Source organism: Salmo trutta, chromosome 14 (assembly GCF_901001165.1).
Source record: "Salmo trutta chromosome 14, fSalTru1.1, whole genome shotgun sequence".
In the NCBI taxonomy this organism is placed as follows: Eukaryota; Metazoa; Chordata; class Actinopteri; order Salmoniformes; family Salmonidae; genus Salmo; species Salmo trutta.
The window spans coordinates 57,600,496-57,622,885 of record NC_042970.1 but is presented as its reverse complement, the minus strand read 5'-3'; the positions used below and the strand labels follow the sequence as shown (position 1 = coordinate 57,622,885).

General features: G+C 42.5%; 1 long non-coding RNA gene across 2 annotated transcripts; it reads left to right on the top strand.

The window, feature by feature from the left end:
• The first annotated feature begins 16,526 nt into the window (after positions 1-16,526).
• Positions 16,527-21,568, top strand: LOC115208437 (uncharacterized). Of its 2 annotated transcripts, none has more exons than XR_003881174.1 (5): positions 16,527-16,565; positions 18,557-18,588; positions 19,993-20,091; positions 20,258-20,378; positions 20,670-21,568. It is a non-coding gene; the product is annotated as an uncharacterized LOC115208437 (long non-coding RNA). The 2 variants fall into 2 exon arrangements; XR_003881173.1 differs by having other exon boundaries at positions 16,533-17,766.
• Positions 21,569-22,390: the final 822 nt, after the last annotated feature.

Genomic DNA, 22,390 nt, shown 5'->3' with positions numbered 1-22,390 from the left:
CACTACACCCGCCATAACATCTGCTAAATATATGTGTTTGCGACCAATAACATTTGATCAAGATTAATTATCAGATCAAACAGCGGATCTCTGTTTCTTGGGATCGATCATCTCTGTTTTGTCCGAGTGTAAAAGTAAAACATGTGCCGTCATTCACTTCCTTATGTCTAACACAGGCTTCCAGGGTAGGCAATTTTAGGGCTTCACCATGTTTCATCGAAATGTACATCTGTCATTTGAATAGCAGTGAAAGTTGACATTGTGTTTCCGAATGACAGAAGTTAGAATATATAGTGAAAACAATAGTGGTCCTAAAAAATAACCTTGAGGAACAGTGTGGTGGCTAATTTCTGCATTACCAAATGAGGAGAGTTACCAACACACCAGTCTGAGTTAAACTACATCTTTAATACTTAAGATACTTTTGCAAAAGCACTTGACCTTCAATTATGCCATTAAAAAAGGTGACTACACCTTCAACACAAAGAGCTTTTATACCCACGGTCCACCCCTCTCAACGTACATGACGAACCACAGATACATAGAATGGGTCACAAGGTTAAGTTTTGTATGAAAAGATATCTATCAAACACAGCAGACAGCAACTGCTATCTCAACAGTGTTCATTATATAGACCAGTGTCTGGTCTCCCTAGGACCGTCCCTCCCTGGTACGGTATTGAACAGAACTATTAGCTCATGTCCTCTGGAATGCTTATTAGGCGTTCTTATCAAAATACACCATAAATCTCCTCTATCAGTGCCATCTCATAGAGGCCCATCCTCAGTAAGACACCTCTTGTTCCCACTCCTGGACAAGCTCACTGAGGGGAGTGACCTGCGCACAGACATTGAGGAGACAAATAATTGGTTCCCCATTAATCACGCCATCCCTTCACATGGTTTAAGAATAGGTAAAGACACATTCACATATGAAGACAATATTTCATTCTGTCCTCCTCTCTTGCTGATATTCTGCATAGCAACAGAGACATGTAAAAAACAAGTCTGACCTCTCCCCTGTCTGGGCCCCAAGGAAACGTGCAACTGAAACATACCAGAGTCCAAAGGACACTTTCTAATGACAAGTATCTCACATAAGCATATTATACTAATAAAACATCTTAATTATCTATGTTACCCAACTAATTCTGATTCATCCACCACAACAGCGAAACGTACCATTGACGTCATAGGACAAACCATCCAGAGACAAACTGATATCTTTGTCAGATAAGATCTAAACCAGGCAAGAGCGTGCCTGTGTTGACCAATTAGGGTTTCCAATCTCTCCAAAAGTATGTGGTGATCGGAGGTGTCAAAATGGGCACTAAGGTCTAGGAGCACGAAGACAGCCTTGGTCTGACGCCATTAAAAGGTCATTTACCACCTTCACGAGTGCAGTCTCAGTACTATGGGGTCTAAAACCAGACTGGTGTGTTTTGATAAGAGCGGAACTACAGCCTGAAGACAGCCATGGTTCAGTGAGAAACATGTAAAATCAACTTTGCGCTCAGCAATGAGGTCATTCGAGATAGGTTTTACTTCACTAAAAGTGCCATATTCAATAAGTGTGGGCCACTCTGCCCCTGGGGCATCTGCCTCAAGGTAACTAATGGAATAAGAACCAAATTATTAACGTTACAACCACATTTTCTGACATACCATTCTGATAGATTGGAGACTGAGATGAGTTCGTATAAACGCAATAGAAGGCAGAGTTAAAAGGAACATAAGTTAGGTTACACACAACCATAGTGCCATTTCTATTGGAGTTGATATGTTTACCAGGTCCTCTGTTGCTTATTCTGACCGGGAACTGCAGCACTACCAGACCCTCGGTCAGTCTAAAACAGTTTGTGATGTTGCTGGAAATATTCCTGGAACCCTTGCGGTTAGGGTGAATCCTGTCTCTTAGAAAAAGGAAATCAAAGTTGTCACAAAAAGAGAGACATTCCTGTCGTTGGAAAGTTCAGGTACTCGCTTAGGGCAAAGAGTCGGCTGAAACGTTTTGAACCCCTTCGGTAGCATGGGAGGGGGCCAGAGAATTATTCTCTTCCCTGAGCTAGCGAGGGTCTTTAAAAAGAAATAAAAAATCTTCCCTCAAATCGCATAAAACGAGTGACGGTGTCAATATTGGAGTAGTTGGCCAGAACCGTGAGCAGGAAAGAGTCATGGACACGGGCTCCTGGGTGACAGTGGACCTTGGTCGGTCCACAGACCGTATGCAGGCCAACATCTCTCACCATCGAGCTGCCCACAATGGTTGTCATGATGGAATCCGATGGGGAAGCGACCTGCTGAATTGTGGTGGCCGTGGGGGAGGGTGCCACTGGGCAGCCACCGGCTGTTGCTATACACCCAGGATCCGTGCTGACTTCCAGGGCTGGTAGGGCCGTCTCAAGTGGGGAAAAGATGTTTGAAAGCTGGATCAGATCTTCTCGGATAGATGAGTGGCCAGACTGCCTCCCCGATCGCCTAAGCCTTGCGAGTGTCCAGTCTCCCATGGGGCAAGAGTTGAGCTTAACATCTGTCCCAACTCATATAGGCCTACTCTATTATTACATTGTGAATCTTTGAGCATTCTCCAGCTATTAATAAAGTGCAGAAGATGTCCAAACTGATGCGTAGAGGCACAGCTTTGAGCGTGGCCAATGTCCAATATAATGTAGGCTTCAATATAAAAAAGGTCTTTAGCTTACTTTTAGATTTACACTTTATAATAAAGCCATAGGATTTGCTTTACATGGGGGCTCCTTGTATTTTTCTTATTGATTATCGCTTTTATCCATGCATTGTCATAATTTGACCGTCTTGCTGTATAGGTTATCATATTACAGGTTCCGTTAGTGAATTTTATACAACGTGTGGTTTGGAATTCATATTTTTAGAGTCTATCCTGTCCATGATATACTAGACAACATACACATGTCCACATTCCTAAAAAGTGCCATTGTTTACATCGTTACCTAGCAAATCACTACTACTTTTACAGATCCACTGTCATCTACCCAGTAATGCAACTACCCAGTAATGCAAACTTGATCTCCACTGCAAAAAGCATCACACGTTATCTCTGACATTTGCAACATTGGAATTCACCGTGTCCCATAATAATGAACGTGTGTGGGGTGTCGGGATGAGACAGGCAGCTTTTCTCAGCCACCCGAAATCAGCATAATTTCATATGAAAAAATGTAAAATAGAAAAACTGGTAAATTGAAATGCAGCTATTTTGCCGTCGTTCCAGCTTTCAGTCTGAAGTGATTGTGTTAGTTGTGTAGTTGGCTAGCTAGCAAAGGGAAGGCACCTCCATATAAACTTTTTTTGCCATAGTTCCAGAACTTTGCAGGTTGCTATCAACCAATGCTTGGGTTGTTTTGGCAGTCCATACAAACAGAATGACCAGAAAACACCTAAAATTGCACTTGACAACCAGTTTTAGTGAATGTAGCGTCACATTTTGTTTATAAATTGGTTTGGTTATGACATTTTCATCATGGCTGTCTTGGTCTACGCTACTCGGCTTCGCCTATGGTTATGACCACATCACAGCCATGATATAAATACAACACATGGCCTCATGTACACAACATGACCAAAAGTATGTGGACAACTTCTTGTCGAACCATGCCTATTTTCTTTAAGCATTTTCTTGAAAATGGTAATCGATATTGTGCAAATTATAAGTGTCAAGAGAGCAACAAATACAAAATGTTCAAAAGCTTAGAGCTGTGTGCAGGCCAGTCAAGTTCTTCCACACCGATCTCAACAAACCATTTTTGTACGGACCTCGCTTTTGTGCACAGGGGAATTGTCATGCTGAAACAGGAAAGGGCATTCCCCAAGCTGTTGCCACAAAGTTTCAAGTACAGAATCATCTAGAATGTCATTGTATGCTGTAGTGTTAAGATTTCCCGTCACTGGAACGAATGGGTTTAACCCAAACATGAAAAACAGCCCTACACTATTATTCCTCCACAAAAACCTTTACAGTTGGCACCATGCACTTGAGCAGGTAGAGTTCTCCTGGCATCCGGAAAACCCAGATTCGTCCATTGGACTGCCAGATGGTGAAGTGCGATTCATCACTCCAGAGAACGCATTTCCACTGCACCAGAGTCCAATGGCAGCAAGCTTTACACCACTCCAGCCGACGCTTGGCATTGCCCATGGTGATCCTAGGTGTGGTGTAAAATCTGCGTTCAAGACACTATCCGAAGGGTGACGCGCCGGCGCATATCGTGACAAAAAAATTCTAAATATTCCATTACCGTACTTCGAAGCATGTCAAACGCTGTTTAAAATCAATTTTTATGCGATTTGTCTCGTAAAATAGCGATAATATTCCGCCCGGGAGACGTCGTTTTCGTTCAAAGACTGAAAATGTAAAATGGACTCTTCACGTGCACACACCCGTTTCATTGTTCTCAGATCGACCACTATCCAAATGCGCTACTGTTTTTCAGCCATGGACTGCAGAGTCATCATTCAACGTTCTGGCGCCTTCTGAGAGCCTATGGGAGCATTAGAAAGTGTCACGTTACAGCAGAGATCCTCTGTTTTCAATAAAGAGGCCAAAGAAGGCCAAGAAATGGTCAGAGAGGGCACTTCCTGTTTGGAATCTTCTCAGGTTTTGGCCTACCATATGAGTTCTGTTATACTCACAGACACCATTCAAACAGTTTTATAAACTTTAGGGTGTTTTCTATCCAAATCAAACAATTATATGCATATTCTAGTTTCTGGGCAGGAGTAATAAACAGATTAAATCGGGTACGTTTTTTATGCGGCCGTGAAAATACTGCCCCCTATCCTAAACAGGTTAACACTTTTTTGGTTACTACATGATTCCATTATGTGCAATTTCGTAGTTTACCCGGAGCGTGAAGTGGTTGGAGTTGTCATCAATGCAGCATGAAAGAAATATGATGCCAAGTTTTTGAACAACCGATAGATTTGTACATTTGAACAACAGCATAAATACAACCATTTCACTTTAGCATGCCAAAACTGAATGTTTTGAACAGATTATACTCTTTAGAAGAGCAGCCAGCTCGCGTATGAACGAGTGCACCAGGGAGAACGCAACAAGCATGCAGATGCGATAAGTAAACACATTATCTAACTGGGAATAGCTAGCTAACAATGTCAAAAGCATGATGCGCTAGCCAGTCATTCTGAAATAATTTAATATTTGAGTTACCGGTAGTCAGATATTTGTTTTGAAAGACTTGAAATTGGCATGGGAACTAACTAGCAAGCAATCTGCTTAAGGTCGATAACTGGTTAATTTGACCAACAACAAATTATTTTACACAAAAGTACCTAATTATTTCAATGTTTCTCAATTACTGTAACTGGGTAATTCATTTGATCATGCTTTGTTATACTCCTGGTTTAATGCGGTTTTAGTATACACAACATGTCACCCTGTCACCTACAGTAGAACCTGATTAACAACATGGTGGGGAAACAATAAACCAACGTCATGGTTCTCTCCTACCAGATTCACAATGAGAAGGTTCTAGCTAGTGTATCCCTCTGTCCTTCGACTACTGTTGGATGAAGATGTTCGGTTTATCAGGTCCCATGACTGTTATTATTTATTTACAAGTTAATTACAATTAGCACCATCTGTACCTGATAGAGCAGATCTAATCTCAAGAAAGTAAGCAAGCAGTCTGGCACTAGATACATATTGGGAGGGAGACTAGAGCAGACCCAGAAGTTCTGACTGAACGTACATTTGAGCATCCCAGGACGGTCCATTTACTTTGTGCTGTTATAATTTATGCAGTTCCCCCTTACAGCAAATAGCTGGCAAAACAATCCAAGCAATGTTGGCATGGCCTATGCACCCATGGAGGCAGAGCTGCTGGCAGTCACTGAGGGGCAGAGTAGCATTTGTATTTATTAGCGATCCCCATTAGCTGCTGCCACTCTTCCTGGGGTCCAAACACATTAAGGTACTTACATTGCACATAAAACAAAAGATAAAAACAGTACATCATTACACCACTAGATATCTACAATACAAAATGTATAATACCAGTCCCTTCAGGATTCCGTGATCGCATAATTCAATGCAAAAAAAAATAAAAATCAACCAAACAGCAGCCTGTGTTTCAAACATAAGGAAGTGGATGGCTGCAAATGTTCTACTTTTAAACTCGAACAAAACAGATATACTTGTTCTAGGTCCCAAGAAACAAAGAGAGCTTCTGTTGAATCTGACAATTAATCTTGATGGTTGTACAGTCGTTTCAAATAAAACTGAAAGACCTCGGCGTTACTCTGGACCCTGATCTCTCTTTTGACAAACGTATCAAGACTGTTTCAAGGACAGCTTTTTTCCATCTACGTAACATTGCAAAAATCAGACATTTCTGTCCACTCCTAGGTTAGACTACTGCAATGCTCTACTTTCCGGCTACCCGGATAAAGCACTAAATAAACTGCTAGAATCTTGACTAGAACCCAAAAATGTGATCATATTACTCCAGTGCTAGCCTCTCTACACTGGCTTCCTGTTAAGGCAAGGGCTGATTTCAAGGTTTTAGTGCTAACCTACAAAGCATTACATGGGCTTGCTCCTACCTATCTTTCCGATTTGGTCCTGCTGTACATACCTACACGTACGCTGCGGTCACAAGACACAGGCCTCCTAACTGTCCCTAGAATTTCTAAGCAAACAGCTGGAGGCAGGGCTTTCTCCTATAGAGCTAAAGTTTTATGGAATGGTCTGCCAACCCATGTGAGAGACGCAGACTCGGTCTCAACTTTTAAGTCTTTATTGAAGACTCATCTCTTCAGTAGGTCCTATGATTGAGTATAGTCTGGCCCAGGAGTGTGAAGGTGAACGGAAAGGCACTGGAGCAATGAACCGCCCTTGTTGTCTCTGCCTGGCCGGTTCCCCCCTCTCCACTGGGATTCTCTGCCTCTAACCCTATTACAGGGGCTGAGTCACTGGCTTACTGGTGCTCTTCCATACCGTCCCTAGGAGGGGTGCGTCACTTGAGTGGGTTGAGTCACTGACGTGATCTTCCTGTCTGGGTTGGCGGCCCCCTTGGGTTGTGCCGTGGCGGAGAGCTTTGTGGGCTATACTCGGCCTTGTCTCAGGATGGTAAGTTGGTGGTTGAAGATATCCCTCTAGTGGTGTGGGGGCTGTGCTTTGGCAAAGTGGGTGGGGTTATATCCTGCCTGTTTGGCCCTGTCCCGGCGTATCGTCGGACGGGGCCACAGTGTCTCCCGACCCCTCCTGTCTCAGCCTCCAGTATTTATGCTGCAGTAGTTTGTGTCGGGGGGCTAGGGTCAGTCTGTTATATCTGGAGTATTTTCCGGTCTTATCTGGTGTCCTGTGTGAATTTAAGTATGCTCCCTCTAACTCTCTCTCTCTCTTTTCTCGGGGGACCTGAGCCCTAGGACCATGCCTCAGGACTACCTGGCCTGATGACTCCTTGCTGTCCCCAGTCCACCTGGCCGTGATGATGCTCCAGTTTCAACTCTTCTGCCTGCGGCTATGGAACCCTGACCTGTTTACCGGACGTGCTACCTGTCCCAGACCTGCTGTTTTCAACTCTCTAGAGACAGCAGGAGCGGTAGAGATACTGTGAATGATCGGCTATGAAAAGCCAACTGACATTTACTGCAGACCTGTTGCACCCTCGACAACCACTGTGATTATTATTATTTGACCTGCTGGTCATCTATGAACATCTTGGCCATGTTCTGTTATAATCTCCACCCGGCACAGCCAGAAGAGGACTGGCCACCCTTCATAGCCTGGTTCCTCTAGGTTTCTTCCTAGGTTCTGGCCTTTCTAGGCAGCTTTTCCTAGCCACCATGCTTCTACACCTGCATTGCTTGCTGTTTGGGGTTTTAGGCTGGGTTTCTGTACAGCACTTTGAGATATCAGCTGTTGTAAGAAGGGCTTCATAAATAAATGTGATATTATGCGAGAGCTCGCAATTTTGACCAATCCCCATACTTTTAGCGCATAAAAGGGTCCAATCAAAAGAGGGTTTGTAATTTTGACCAATTACTGCACTGTTACCGTGGAAAATGGCCCAATCCAACCACACGTCACTTTTTTTCCCCCTGCCTTGTCAGCGTATTCAAGTGCGAAGATGATGGGTGATTGATTTCTGTTCATTGGCAGCCATCAACAATCTCATTTGCCAACAGAAATAACAGCTAACGACCGTGCGAAACAATTTCCAAATGCTTTTGGAAACTAGAGAAAGTCGATAAATCAACAGTCACTTCGAATCAGCAAATCATATGAAAATGTGTGAACAGTTCCCACAGCAGCGGCAGATCACCATGACTGAAGGTGTAGCAGGGAAGACTGGCAAGCGCTGAAAGATTCAAGGTGAGTGGCGTTTTACTCTCACTTTTACTCCGCTAACCTTGGCCTTAGTAGGGTGGTCGGCACTCTGCTCTCCTCAGTCTAACTATGGAGAGCAATTTGTCAACTTTGCCATTTTAAACTCTGTAAAACTTATCACAGATCATGGAGCGTAAGATGGCGCCGGAGCAGAAGGCAGACGTTTTACATGCCCCCAACCGATTCATTTTTTTCCCCCGTTTATCTGCGTCGTTTGTAACTTATTTTTTTACTTGTTGTACTTAATGTTACCGTCTTTTATGACTGAAAATAACTTCTAGACATCAGGACTGCGATTACTCAGACTAGCAGAATCCTTTTTCTTTCACGACTCTGAAGAACAGGAGGATATACGGCTCCCTCAGGAACAGGCCCCGTCCCCAGTTGTCTGCGTGAAGAGGCAGAGAAAGAGAGGCCGGAGAGCAGGCTGCCTTCTGAGCAGTGGTGGTTCTAGACCATTTCAACTGGGGCGGCCAAGCTGGGGCCAGTTGTACTGTTAGAGGGGCCAGTTACATTAGACGTTATTGTTGTCATATCATTTTCTTCACTGCATTGCAGGCATTAGCAGGCAAAAGACCATGTTCATAATCATTAATGTTCCGCGTTGCCACTGTCTAATAACGGATGTAAAAAAAGAACGATAGCAAAAATTTGTTATGTAAAAATGATTTCATACTCCACATTTAGGGGGCCACAAGGGGGTCCAAAATTGTTGTCACAGGGGCACTGCCCCCCCCCCCCCCCAGAACCGCCCCTGCTTCTGAGAAGTCGGAGGCGATCGAATAAACCCCCACTTCCTCAATTCTGCTAGCAAACGTAATATTTGGACAATAAAATTGACCAGTTACTGGGAAGACTAAACTACCAACGGGACATTAAAAACTGTAATATCTTATGCTTCATGGAGTCGTGGCTGAACGACAACAATATCAACATACAGCTGGCTGGTTATACGATGTACCGGCAGGATAGAACAGCGGCGACTGGTAAGTGGTGGCGGTCCATGTATTTTTGTAAACAACAGCTGGTGCACGATATACTCCACACACAGAGATGCATACAAAGCTCTCCCTCCATTTGGCAAATATGACAATAATTATATCCTCCTGATTCCTGCTTACAAGCAAAAATTAAAGCAGGAAGCACCAGTGACTAGATCAATAAAAATTTTTTTAAAAATGGTCAGACGAAGCAGATGCTTAGCTACAAGACTGTTTTCCTAGCACAGACTAGAATATGTTCCGGGATTCCTCCAATGACATTGAGGAGTACACCACATCCGTCATTGGCTTCATCAATAAGTGTGTCGATGACGTCATCCCCACAGTGACTGTACGTACATACCCCAACCAGAAGCCATGGATTACAGGCAGCAGCCGCACTGAGCTAAAGGCTAAAGCTGCCGCTTACAAGGAGCGGGACTCTAACCCAGAAGTTAAGAAATCCCGCTATGCCCTCCGACGAACGATCGAACAGGCAAAGCATCAATACAGGACTAAGATCGAATCGGACAACACCGGCTCTGACACTCATCGGATGTGGCAGGGCCTGCAAACCATTACAGACTACAAAGGGAAGCACTGCCGAGAGCTGCCCAATGACACGAGCCTGCCGGACAAGCTAAACTACTTCTATGCTTGCATTGAGGCAAATAACACTGAAACATGCATGAAAGCACCAGCTGTACCAGAAGACTGATCACGCTCTCTGCAGCCGATGTGAGTAAGACCTTTAGACAGGTCAACATTCACAAGGCCGCAGGGCCAGACGAATTACCAGGACGTGTAATGCGAGCATGCGCTGACCAACTGGCAAGTGTCTTCACTGACATTTTCAACCTCTCCCTGTCCAAGTCTGTGATACCAACATGTTTTAAGCAGACCACCATAGTACCTATGTCCATAAACACTAAGGTAACCTGCCTAAATGACTACTGACCCGTAGCACTCACGTCTGTAGCCATGAAATGCTTTGAAAGGCTGGTCATGGCGCACAGCAACCCCATCATCCCAGAAAGCCTAGACCCACTCCAATTTCCATACCTCCCCAACAGATCCACAGATGACGCAGTCTCTATTGCACTCCACACTGCCCTTTCCCACCTGGAAAAAAAAGGAACACCTATGTGAGAAAGCTATTCATTGACTACAGCTCAGCGTTAAACACCATAGTGCCCTCAAAGCTCATCAATAAGCTAAGGACCCTGGGACTAAACACCTCCCTCTGCAACTGGATCCTGGACTTCCTGACGGGCCGCCCCCAGGTGCTAAGGGTTGGTAACAACACATCTGCCACGCTGATCCTCAACACAGGGGCTCCTTAGGGGTGTGTGCTCACCCCCCTCCTGTACTCCCTGTTCACTCATGACTGCATGGCCAGGCACGACTCCAACGCCATCATTACATTTGCCGATGACACAACAGTGGTAGGCCTGATTACCAACAACAACGAGACAGCCTATAGGGAGGAGGTCAGAGACCTAGCCGAGTGGTGCCAGGACAACAACCTCTCCCTCAATGTGATCAAGACAAATGAGATGATTGTGAACTACAGGAATGAGAGGACCGAGCATGCCCCCATTCTCATCGACGGGGCAGCAGTGGAACAGGTTGAGAGCTTCAAGTTCCTTGGTGTCCACATCACCAGCAAACTATCATGGTCCAAGCACACCAAGACAGTTGTGAAGAGGGCACAACAATGCCTATTCCCCCTCGGGAGACTGAAAAATATTTGGCATGGGTCCTCAGATCCTCAAATGGTTCTACAGCTGCACCATCGAGAGCATCCTGACTCATTGCATCACTGCCTGGTATGGCAACTGCTCTGACCGCAAGGCACTACAGAGGGTAGTGTGAATGGCCCAGTACATCACTGGGGCCAAGCTTCCTGCCATCCAGGACCTCTATACCAGGCGGTGTCAGAGGAAGGGCCTAAAAATTGTCAAAAGACTCCAGCCACCCTAGTCATAGACTGTTCTCTCTGCTACCGCATGGCAAGCGGTACCGGAGCGCCAAGTCTAGGTCCAAGAGGCTTCTAAACAGCTTCTACCCCCAAGCCATAAGACTCCTGAACATCTAGTCAAATGGCTACCCAGACTATTTGCGTTGCCCCCCCACCCACAACTGCCACACTCTGTTGTCATCTATGCATAGGCACTTTAATAACTCTACCTATATGTATATACTACCTCAACTAACCGGTGCCCCGCACATTACTCTGTACCGGCACCCCCCTTTATAAATAATTTTTTACTGCTGCTCTAATTACTTGTTACTCTTCTCTTATCCGTATTTTTTGAAACTGCACTGTTGGTTAGGGGCTCGTAAGTAAGCAATTCACTGTAAGCTCTACACCGTTTGTATTCGGCGCATGTGACTAATAAAATTTGATTTGAAAGCACAATCTTTCAGGATTTTTGGAATAGTGCATGTCAACCACAACTCTATTTTAATGTTTTCTGTTCTTTATCGCCCTTCCGACCCTTCCGACCCTTTCAGAAAATAAATCACAATCAAGTTTTTTGAAGACAACTTATTAGAATGAAATACCGATCCTCAAATTGAAAGCGATTGATCAGCTTTGAATCTATTTGTTGTTTTTTAGAGAGTGAGAAAGAGGGTGAGTAGGAATGGGAGGTGCATCTCATGTTGATAGCAAGCTATAAGTCTGATGGAGAGGTGTGTGTGTGTGTGGATTATGACAGACGTTTGTTCAGGAAAATAAACAAAATTGAGCACTTTAGATGTTTCTAATTGTTTTTATATTAGGTTTCAAATCATCTTAAAACTGAGCACATATGACATTGCTTTGTGAGAAAAAAAAACTAGCGCAAAATGTATTGCAGATTTTCAGAAAAGCTACCACAATCAAGCATTTTTGGCCGCAGAAATCACACACAAAAATAAAATTCTGGAGGGACTGTAAATACCACCATACAACAATATTACAATGTACGTGTGTGTAGAGTTTGTGTGCTAGCGCTTGTGTGCGTGTGTCTGTACGTGTGTGTGTGCATCAGTTACTTGATGTGGAATACAGTTCCATGTAGTCATGGCTCTATGTAGTACTGTGCGCCTCCCATAGTCAGTTCTGGACTCTGGTGACATGTCTTGTGAGGTATGCATGGGTGTCCGAGCTGTGTGCTAGTAGTTTAAAACAGACCTCTTGGTACATTCGGCTTGTCAACACCTCTTACAAAAACAAGTAGTGATGAAGTCAATCTCTTCCACTTTGAGCCAGGAGAGATTGACATGCATATAATTTATGTACTTCAAAAAGGTCCAGCTGTGCTGCCCTGTTCTGAGCCAATTGTAATTTTCCTAAGTCCCTCTTTGTGGCACCTGACCACACAGTAGTAATTAACTGAGCAGCTTATTTTGAACAATGTTTTTTTTTTTTTAACAGGAAGATGTACACTTAATACACTTCTACGAGCATTTAAAAATGTGTACTTTGGGGGACCACTAACAACTGTTTTTGTTTTACCAATCACAAGTGGGGCGCTAACCCTAATGCCATAACAGGTGGGCCGCCGCTGGCCTAAGTGTCATTTTTATTTATACAGTGCATTCATTGTATTTTGTACACACATACAGATACTCAGCTCTTTTTTTGAAGGATGGGAAAGATTCTTTGAATATTTATTTGTATGGCTGTGGACAAGTCAAGGTTATCGGGAAAGTAGCATATTACGCCCAGTCTTAAAAAGGTAGATTCAACTAAATTACATTTCCACGTGCAGCACCGAAGATATTGAGATGAGTGAGATTAGACTTTGCGCTCACACAGTCATCTGCGAAGTTCGCATCACGCTGTTCACAAGATGTAACCAGTGCAATTTTAAAATGTCATTTAACTAGGCAAGTCAGTTAAGAACAAATTCTTATTTACAATGACGGCCTACCCCGGACGACGCTGGGCCAATTGCGCGCACACTATGGGACTCTCAATCACGGCCGGTTGTGATATAGCCCGGGTTCGAACCCGGGTCTGTAGTGACACCTCTAGCACTGCCTTAGACCTCTGCGCCACTCTCCTATTGATGCCATATGTTGCTTAAAGTAAGAAAATAAATATACGTTTTAAAGAATCTCATAATTTGCATACAGTGAGGTACCAGGAAAACTGGTCACAATCCAGACACAGTAGACGAATAAGAGACATATTTTATGTGTAGATGCATGTCTGAAAATGGGGGCACAATCAGAATGTGGACAAGATCAGGAAAACGGAAACATGTGAAAACCAGGTTTAAATTGAGCTTAAGACATTAGGAACCATGCTTTGATAATGAGTAACCTTGCCTGAGACCTGAAGACTTGTGTTAGCTCCTCGAGTGACTGCCTAAGCTTTACCTCTGCGAGCTAACAGTCTTGAGGCACACAGGAGATTCAAACTCAGTCAGTCACGTCAGAGATTGTGACTGGACGTAAACATTTTTAGGGTGTAGTACATGTAAGACGGCCTTGTGACTGTCGGTCCAACCCAAAAAGGGATCCAACCTTTTGATAAAGTCAGGTGTTACTACGACACTACATCATCATTTATACCTATACCCTCTTGCGTCGGGATATGAAATCCCTAAAGATTGGAGTGGCAACATACTGATGGCACTATCCCACTGACACTGACTGACAACAATTCGACTACAGATCTGACTGCAGTCCAGGTGGGACTTGACCCCGAGTAACCGATGTGAAATGGCTAGTTAGTTAGCGGTGGTGCGCGCTAATAGCGTTTCAATCAGTGACGTCACTCACTCTCAGACTTGAAGTAGGGTTTCCCCTTGTGTTGCAAGGGCCGTGGCTTTTGTGGCGCGATGGGTAACGATGCTTCGTGGGTGTCAGTTGTTGATGTGTGCAAGGGTCCCTGGTTCGAGCCCGGGTTGGGGCGAAGAGAGGGACGGAACCTACACTGTAACATTAAATCTGTCAGTCTAGGTAGGTCCTATGCCAAGAGTTCTAAACCTCTTTCGAGAACACTTAGGATATTTTATCAGAATTATTTGCTGTAGACCTAACAAAGTCATGCAGCATGCAGTTTCAGAATAAGTCACTATATAGAATGCAATCTGTGGCTTTTGACAACCCCTGCTGCTCTCTATGCTGCCCTCTTGTGAAAGACAATTGGTGGAGCAAATTTCTCCTCAAAGCAACTCACCCTCACAACTAATAAAAACATAAGGCTAAAGAAGACCTTTCCCTAGACTGTATATTATGCTCATTATAAGGAAGCTGGTGAAATCAATGTGTTTATAGTTGAACATTTGTGGCGGCACTATAGCCAACTTGAAAGCCATTTAGAGTAACTTAACTTGCGAGAAATATCCTAGCTAACCTTACAGCACAGTGGCAAATAATCTTTAAGGTTGAAAGCGAGCAGATCTATGCATTCAGGAGTTTGATGAGTATGCTTCATGAACACTTTGCTACATGATAAAGGTGTACACTAGATGCCTATAAAAAAGTTTTACCCCATGCAAGCGACCCCCACGAGATACGTATGTGTCTATGTTCCGTTAGTTGTGTGTTTCTAGGCAGAAAAAGCTGGTTGACAGTCCACAGAGTGATGTTCCCCTGCTGCAATGACGTTTCACAGGTGGCTAATACACGTGTCAACAAACAAGACGTCACACGGAGCCCCAAAGTGATTGGCTCTGAAATCGCAGTTGCTATGCGGGTTATTGAATGGAAATGGGCACGTTCGAGGTGATACATTTTGTCTGCCTTTCCAAGTATGTTGCATTATAGGGATAAAACTGTCTGACTTGCGCCTGCATATCGGATGCATGAACTTCACAAAAACCATGTGATCAAAGGTGATGCAGTTTTTGATGAAGCCCACTCACCACGTGACGTCCATGAACGTTGAATTTTGGGCGATATCAGGTCTGTCTTTGCCACTAACGATTCGCCGTTTACCTATGCTATGACGCTGGTAAAGTTGTCTCACGCACCTGCCGCACGAGCGCAGACACTTCCCCAGCTCTGGACAGTGCTGGTCATAAAAAAGCTAGCGAGCTGATGGGTGCAGACAATGTCGTTTTTGGGGAAGAACAATCTGTTTCAGTAGCTATAATTAGCTAGCTAGGTGCCATCTAAAATACCCCTAATTTATAAGACAGTTCTTATTTGATTAATGGTGGTCAGACCCACCTATGTGAAGCTAGCCACAATAAAGGCTTAGACAAGTGGAATTTGCTGTTCACCTTCAAAGTAAATGTCTCTCAATGAAAGTGATGCAAATTAATACAAATAGTTGAATCATGACAGAATGGAATAGATCATGCTAAACGAGGATGGAATGTTGTTATATAAATGCAACAAAATACAATAATTTATTAATTTGAAAAAAATCTGAAATCACACTGGATTTATTAGACTTTAGAATTACATTGTGGGCATGCTTATTTCACTGTACAGCCTTACCTATGGATTGTGGATCAATGACACGGGGTATCAGTCTACTCAGTGACACCCAGAGAATAGTAGCGTCGTAGCTCTTATTACGGGACTCTGAAAACACTGAATTGAGTCACATTTATTGTACCAGTCAACCTATTATATATGTATTGAACACTATTCCAGAGGGAAAACAATACAACATGGATGTTTGAGCCTGATAACTCCGAGGAGGACTTTGGGAAAAAAGCACTTGGGTACTGAGTAGACTGATACCCCATTTTAATTTGATCCCCAAGCCTTAGGTAAAGCTGTACAGTGGAATGTGAATGTCAATGTCAATACGCACAATAGGCTGGCTTTAGGGAAGGGATTTCCCACAGTCAAAGTCCCACAATCAAATTGTAATGGTCACACACACATATTTAGCAGATGTTATTGCGGGTGTAGCAAAATGCTTGTATTGCGGGTGTTCCAAAATGCTTGTAAATAAGAGCTAATATTTGCGTAAACTCTACACAGTTGTGTTCTGTGGGTGTTACCGAGTAGACTGATACCCCATTTCAATGCTCCACATTCCAACACTCTAACCTTGTTTAACATTATCTAGTCTAAATATGGCATGATTCCACCAATTGTAACCTTCTGTATCAATTTCAAAGAGTGACTTATTTTGAAGGCAACACGCAAATTCCGCTATTGTGGCTAGTTTCACAGCACATAACCTGTTCCGGTCAAGCCATACTAGCCAGATGAAGCTAGCTGGCTGCTTATAAGGTTAGTTTTGGATAACAGGGTTAAGTAGCTGGTTATTTCAACAGGAGAACAATCAAGTGGCTATCTAGCTAATACTTACTCACACTGATTCCTCAATCATTGCTAAGAATATTGAAAATGACTGCCATTTCTACTGGTCATTGTTTTCAGGCTGGTTGCATTGGTGCTAGCAATGTGCCAAGCTAAAGCTAGCTAGATACATATGTTATTAGCAACTACTGGGGTATCAACGATATTTGCAAACATTTTTGATCCTGATCTAATTGCAAATGCTGACAAACATTTTTCCCATTCGGTCAGACAAATAATGCCTTATTACCAATGCAGTATTGTACAGCTTTGACAGTGATCGTAATGGTGGCGCATGGCTTGCACGTGCAAATGTAATACACACAACATTCTATAATATAATTGTGTTATTTGACGCATCAAATAGTGTTATTTGACACGTAACGACCAATCGGCGTTCCATACTATTTCGCCCCAAAAAATAGACATGTGTTTAGTCCATCACTTTTATTCCAAATTTAGCCAAAGATCAGCCTGACCGCTAGCTTGCTGTATTGAAAACATGAGATACACGAAAATAACCATATATTGCATAGCCTATATTGATTAAATTAAGGGGACTTCATGGAAATATCTATATATTTTTTGTTGACATTTAACTTGTCAAGTTGTCAGATGTTCTGATATAGGCAGAATATGACTGAAAACGGTCTGTAATCATATGGGTTTATAACAATTTCAATTCGATATTTTTTTTGTTTGGATTGCACTGACCTGCTTGGGGTGTCAGCTTCTTATATCAGGTAAATATTGCCCCATCCACTGCACCATGAAAATGTGTCTACTGCAGCATGAATGACATTTTTAAAAAAAAGGGAATAAAAACATTGAAAATGTAATGCATTTCATTACTATTGTTTTAATGTGTTAGTGTGTTTAATGTGAATCCATTTATTGATCTTGAATCGCATCGCCTGCATAAATTCCAAATCCGCCAGCTGAGAAATACATTCTCATTCCGCTAAGGAGCTCTTGTCTACCAGCAGGAAAACTACTTTCTTCATTTGATCCTCTTTGGGTTTCGTAGGTATGGGTGTCATGGCAACAAAATCAATAAAAGTTATCGTCCATAACCTAAAGGGTGAGCGATGAGATAACTGGAGTGAGGAGCTGGTCGTCGTGAGTTAATAATGTAAGAGTATAAACTGTAACGTTAGATTTTGGTCACATGTAGAAGTGAGGGCGTCTTTTTGATCAATTAACATGCACTTAGAGTCGTGATATTTTGTATTTGTACTCTTGAATGTTACGCTGTATGATACCTACTTTTTTTGCCTGGGGGGTTAAATCGCCGTGGGAAAGGAGGGGGAATTTGTCCGAGCATACGTGCCCTGTCAGCGCTAAGAAGCTAGCAAGCTCGACATAAGAAAAATGCCCTAAAAATAAGGCATGGTTTTTTTTTCGTGATTATTTCAAAACTGCGTCAAGCAGCTGGGACATGTGGTAATATTATGAAACTGGGCCACACAGCGGATGCAATGAACTAGTTATCAGAAGAAGAAAAAAATGCATGTGTCCAGCCAAATAAGAAGGGCTTAATATGGCGCTGAGGGGGAATGAGGTTGGCTAGCTAAATGTACCTACTGTTGTCACGCACTTCTCTGAAATAATGAATTTGATTACTGCACCATTTGTATTAGGTAGTCAGTCAAACATGTTTTAAGCAAGCAAAGTGATTAATCGGGTCCACATTGTTGAATCTTTCACCCCCTCTCTGTGTGCATGTTTCTGAGCACCCTCAGTGACAAAGTTAAAGTAGAGCTGTGCGTTCTTCTTACCGGAGTTTGTTATTGCTGAGTGATAGCCATAATAACTAGCTAGTGATATTGTCATACCAGTGGCATAACTTAACTGTCATGGTAGGATAATGTCAACAGAACAGTTTTTATATATATTGCCATGCTTATTTTTCCCCTCCACAGATCAGCATGGTGTTGGTGAACTGTTAAACAAGGTATGTGATGTAACAATTGGGTTTTTGCATAGCTTTTTCTGGAATTCCAAAAAGCAATTTTTTTTAGGGGGGGGGGGTCTTTCCCTTTCAGGATGATCCGATATTTATGTATATAAGATACAAGAACGATAAGTGTTCACACAGGGGGGAATTATTCAATTTGGTTACAGTGCCTTCAGAAAGTAGTCAGACCTTTTTCCACTTTGTTACATTACAGCCTTATTCTAAAATGCATTAAATAAAACATTTTCTCAGCAATCTACATACAATACCCCATAATGACAGTGAAAAACTGGTTTTTATAAATGTTTAAAATGTATTAAAAATAAAACATACCTTACTTGCATAAGTATTCAGACCCTTTGCTATGAGACTCGAAATTGAGCTCAGGTGCATCCTGTTTCCATTGATCATCCTTGATGTTTCTACAACTTCATTGGAGTCCACCTGTGGTAAATTCAATTGATTGGACATGATTTGGAAAGGCACACACCTGTCTATATAAAAAGGTCCCACAGTTGACAGTGCATGTCAGAGCAAAAACCAAGCCATGAGGTTGAAGAAATTGTCTGTAGAGCGCCAAGACAGGATTGTGTTGAGGCACTGATCTGGGGAAGGGTACCAAAAAAATGATGCAGCATTGAAGGTCCCAAAGAACAGTGGCCTCCATCATTCTTAAATGGAATAAGTTTGGAACCATCAAGACTGTTCCTAGAGCTAGCTGCCCAGCCAAACTGAGCAATCGGGAGAGAAGGGTCTTGGTCAGGGAGGTGACCAAGAACCCATAAAGGGTCTGAATACTTATGTAAGTGTGATATTTCAGTTTATTTGTAATGAATTAGCAAACATTTATAAAAAACTGTTTTTGCTCTGTCAATATAGGGTTGATGATGGGGGGGGGAGAAATTACTCAATTTTAGAATAAGGCCAAAACTTAACAAATTTGGAAAAAGTCGAGGGGGTCTGAATACTTTCCGAAGGCACTGTATATTTCACTGACAAGATCTAAATGTTGCCATTATACTTGTTTGATTGTTGGGGAGTGAGTATTTGTCTTTTATAAACATTCTTGACAGCGCTGGAGAGAACCTGTCAGGCTGAGGTTTACATCCATGCAGAATATATAAATTATTGAATGCAGTATAGTACATTTTGATTACAGGTCTAGTTATGGTTGTTAACTTTAACTCGTCTTCAAACATGTATTGTGTGTAAATACACTGTTGCCCGATGGAAAAGACTGTTCCCTGACTGTTCCCTGACATTTGTGGCCCATGCCCTGGGGAAGGCTTGTTCAGGGACAGTGGTAAGCAAGGCTGCGTTCAACATGTGTTGTCCTGCATTGATTCAACTGCAACACTTTTCCATTCATCAGATGAGTTATATAATTGTCTCTTTTTGCAGGGTTAGTGTTTGAAGTCTTCAACTTCATTCCCAGACTCATGTTTTGAGGATTCTTCTGGGCTACCTGGCCCAGACAGGGAGAGTCCACTACTTATACAGGTGAGCGTACAACAATGTTTTATGTTGTGTATATAAACATTTTTAAAAAGCCTATGAAAACTGAGCATTTTGTTATAGGAAGTGTCCATCTAGTCCCGCCTTGTTGAAGTCAGTTCTTCTGTTTGGTGCTTAACGGTAACAACCCTCGTGTCCTTTCCCCTGTCAGAGCTGCTGCAGTTCATGCTGGGAGGGATGCAGAGCCACCTGGACAGCAGCATAGTGTGTGAGGCATGGTGGTGGGGGAGTGTCTCCGCTCCTGCATGGACATCAACAGAGTCAAATTCAAGGTACAGTATGGCACCTTACCCAAGGTTTTGGGTGCATCTCAATAGTCTGTAGTGGCTCACTGTCACTATTCTGTTTTCTGCTCATACTGATCTGAATGAACTGGACAGGTGAAAACAAATAACATAATGCTTTCACCTATCTGCTGTTCAGATCAGTGCAAATGAAAGAAAGGAGAAGATGGAGGAAGCCACTGTAGACTGAGGTGCACCCCTACAGTAGGCTATAACTGCCTTGTTATGAGTCCTCTGTAGGACACGGGGAAGGATGTGTTCAGTGTTTCTTTTCCTCAGGATGAGGAGACCAAGGAGCTGCTCTCACTGATGAATCCACTGTCTAATGAAGAAACAGATTTGACCTTGAGGAAGATCCTAGGGCAGACTGTACCCTCTAAGGCAATACCAACCCAGGTTGCTTCTGTGGCCCAGAAATCAGGAGCGGACCCAGACTCAAGCGTAGGGCATTATCATAATCAAACCTGTAACACAATACCGCTTGTTATACACTACATTTATTAACAATGTTGCCTGTGAATCTGAAGTTTTATCTTTCATTGAAATCATTACAACTTAATGAATCTTCCCACGGGCACTTAAGCATGGTGTAGGACTCGCCAGCTTGTAGTCCTAAAAAACAGAAATGAGTTACCTCTTGTTTGTTCAGCCATTCCTGTGGGGAAAGAATAGGGTTTTGGGTTAAATGCCAAAAATAAGGTCTGAGGTCAACACAGGTGGAGATCTTATACGTTTTGTTCTATGAGATAATCAGTCAGTTAACATCACCTTTATAAATTGAAGCCTTTGTGCCTATAATGATTACATAAATGCTTCAATATTCACAGTGACGTTGGCTGAAAGATTCTCATAACAAAACATAAGATCTCCTAAGCCTGTGTTTACCACCAACCTTCTGCTCTGCATTTATACAAAAATGGCAATAATTTCCCCATAGAGTTGAGTTAGAGCCTACAAAGAGACCATTTCTATCTCTATAGTAGTGTTGTATTAACTAGGCTCTCTGTCTCTGTCCTGTGTGTATGAACCAGTGATGATTCGATCACTCCCTATGATATATCCCTACGGGCAGGGCCGTTATTGGCAGGCCTTAGGGGGCCTGGCCCGCCCCGCCCTACTGTACCTCCTTGCCCATCCAAATAAAATACTGATCATTTACAGTGCCTTCGGAAAGTATTCAGACCCCTTGAATTTTCCCACGTTTTGTTATAGCCTTATTAAAACATTTATTAAATTGTTAATCCCTCCCACCCCCCTCAATCTACACACAATACCCCATAATGGCAAAGAGAAGAGAAAAAAAAAGGGTTCGAATTTTTTGCTAATTTATTAAAAAGAAACTGATATCACATTTACATGATCATCCAAGATGGCATAGCAGTCAGACGTTCTTGTCTTGCCGTGTCTCATATATATATGATATGCGAAGAAAAATATTTACATTTTTCTTCGCATATCTTTTTATATTTTTCTAAACACTCAACTTCAAAACACTCCTGCAACCTGCCTCACCAATTGTTTAACTTTTATGGGCGAAATACAAATACCTCAATGCTATAACTTCAATTTCTCAAACATATGACTATTTTACACCATTTTAAAGACAAGACTCTCGTTAATCTAACCACATTGTCCGATTTCAAAAAGGCTTTACAGCGAAAGCAAAACATTAGATTGTCAGGAGAGTACCCTGCCAAAAATAATCACAGCCATTTTCAAAGCAAGCATATATGTCACCAAAACCACAGCTAAATGCAGCACTAACCTTTGATCTTCATCAGATGACACTCCTAGGACATTATGTTATACAATACATGCATGTTTTGTTCAATCAAGTTCATATTTATATCAAAAAACAGCTTTTTACATTAGCATGTGATGTTCAGAACTAGCATACCCATCGCAAACTTCCGGTGAATTGACTAAATTACTCATGATAAACGTTGAAAAAATACATAATTATTTTAAGAATTATAGCGACAGAACTCCTTTATGCAAAC